Source organism: Montipora foliosa, chromosome 12 (assembly GCF_036669935.1).
Source record: "Montipora foliosa isolate CH-2021 chromosome 12, ASM3666993v2, whole genome shotgun sequence".
Classification (NCBI taxonomy): Eukaryota; Metazoa; Cnidaria; class Anthozoa; order Scleractinia; family Acroporidae; genus Montipora; species Montipora foliosa.
In genome coordinates, this window is record NC_090880.1 from 17,236,270 (window position 1) to 17,238,769 (window position 2,500).

General features: G+C 41.8%; 1 long non-coding RNA gene across 3 annotated transcripts in view; it reads right to left on the reverse strand.

Annotated features, from left to right (window-relative positions):
* LOC137978563 (uncharacterized) overlaps positions 1-2,500 on the reverse strand; it is a 20,465-nt gene that overhangs the window by 17,234 nt on the left and 731 nt on the right. For all 3 annotated transcript variants that reach the window (XR_011118190.1, XR_011118189.1, XR_011118188.1), the window contains exons 2-3: positions 1,705-1,899; positions 1-120 (exon numbers count right to left, since the gene is read on the reverse strand). The exon at positions 1-120 is cut by the window's left edge and continues 769 nt beyond it. This is a non-coding gene — a long non-coding RNA (uncharacterized lncRNA). The remainder of the gene's footprint in view (positions 121-1,704; positions 1,900-2,500) is intronic.

Here is a 2,500-nt window from a genome sequence, read left to right on the forward strand (position 1 = left end):
CAAGATAATTGTGCTTAAGTGGGTCACATTTGTAACTGATTGTGCAAGCCCAATCCAGTGAATATTTTCCGGCTTTAGGTGCAGTAAATCTTGCCAGGAATGAAACAGGGTTCCTAACAACTGAAAATAAAGACAAAAGATATTAATGGAAGTTGAAAGTTGCGTATTTGGGAGAACCAGGAGCCCAACTGTCATATCAAGTCTATGTTCATGATTTCCAGAGACAGCTTTTTGTAAGCCTAGTAGCCCTAAATGGAGACAGTCACTCATTTAATGCGATCAGGATCACCTCTCTTCTCCTGAATCTCCTGCGACCCATCCCCATCCAAATGGGAATAGGAGCCAATTAAATATTTTAAGCAAGAGCTGATACAACGTAGATTTGATTTTAGTGGTGTACTATATTTCCGCTGGCCAAACCAGCCTTCTTCAGGTACAATGAGAGTTTACATTGGATTGCTTCTATGCTTAAAATATTTAGTTTCTCAACTTGTAATTACGCCGATCAGATCAAGCCAGTGATCCAACGTACACCGACAGGAAGATTGTCCACAGTTGCTTGCTTCAAAACTCTAATGCTAATGTACCTCCCCTAACAACTTGCTGTACACCATAAGCATTTTTCAGTGGGGTGTACATGTGGCCGTGTACCGGTGGTCGAGCGAGAAGTAATGCGGCATCACGAAATACTGTCGCCTTATCCTTCTTCTCAAATTCATCATCACTAGTCTCCGGAAATACAGTAGATATAATTGTCATGAAGTGTCCTCTTCAATCGAACATATACAGTTACGGTAACCCTAACCAAAGAAATACGATACGATGACAATATTGAGAGAGAGAGAGAGAGAGACCCAATTAATCTTTTACATTTTTCGATCTTTCGATCCCCTAGCTATAACACAGAGGACAGACTACGACACTGGAGTTCCTCTCCCTACTCTTTGCGAGTAGTGCGTGGGTTCTTTTACGTCCCACTGGGTTGTGAACAGTGAAAGGTTGTGAGACGGGGCCTACGGTTCATCGTCTTTCTCCGAGAAGACTAGAGAGTCTAAGTCATGGTTTTCACCATAGGGGGGGGGGGGGGGGGGGGTTGTTTGCATTAACACAAGATGGATATGTAGTTCACTGAAGTATGATACAGTCCGAAGAGTAAATAACTTGTATTTTTTTTTATGTAAAGACCCCCACCGCCTCCAAAAAAACGTATTGCATTATGGGATAGTGAAATTAGTCAATTACACCCGCAAATGGTTACACTTTCAAGTTTTGTTGGATAAGGACTATAAACCGTAGGCCCCGTCTCATAAATATCTTTCAAGTTCGTAAGTTCCCTGCGGGACGTTAATGAACCCACACAGTTTTCGAGAAGAGTAGGGGATGAAAATCCCGGTGTTGTGGCTGTCCTTTGTGAGTGCATGGTTGGGTGGATATACTGTAGCAAGTCCACAAGCTGAATAGCTGCCAAACTTCAACCTGCTCAAACAAATAAATAACAAACACACAAACAAAGTCCCTGAGTGTTGGTCAGGCTGGAGTTTTTAGTTTTAATCACACGCCCTCCCGCAAAGTAGTCCGTTTCTCAACCAACTGAGACAACTGGTCGGCGATAAATGAATAGTTGACTTAAATATTTTAATGGCACAGTTATTAAAATTAAATGTGCATCTCAGTAGGTGCATTTCTGGACATTGGTAAACTCACTCTTTCAATTAAGTGAGTCCTAATTATTTCTATTTCACCACTAGCAACGCCAGGATATACAACGTCGGCGGCGTTCAAGACCCTCTTTCAGTAAGGCCTCCTTCTTCCCAAAGAGCGGTGAATGAGGACGAAATTCAGCATTCTTGATTTCACTCAATGGTCCTTCTACATCCAATGAAGGATCAGGCTTTTGTGCTATAGAGAAATGATTTCAAACGTCATGAATTAGATTTCTGTACACTGATCAAGCATTCCTAGCTAAAGTATTTAAATTTTAATCTTAGCGACTTAAGATCGACAACGGTGGCTCAGGTCGTCGAAACGTCACCTCAAAATATAACTTTGCAATATCGTTAGTTTTTCGCGATTAGTCCATCTCGTTCACATCATACAATATGGGAGAACTATCCCAAAAATAAATTGGAGTGGTTTCAGTGAATGGTTTTCCTCGACAAAACCTCAAATTTGGTGATTTCACGCTGTTGGTATGAAGAGTACTGCAAAAATATGTGCTCAAGTGCGTGTCGCACGAGAAGCAAGATTATTTTTCCTTTTTTAACCAATGATATTATATGACTAGCTCCGTGAGCGCGCAAGATGAACCAAATCCCGCGCTGTGATTGGCTACCCGAGCGGGCAAGATGGAGCTATGTTGCCCGATTGGGATTCCTCGCTTGGTCCCGCAAGATCAAAGATCCCATATAATAAATTCTTTATTTGACCAAGCTTCGACTTCGCCTCGGTCCATAAACACGCAAAAAAAAAAACATGGCCAATATCTAGCCATCTTGACCTC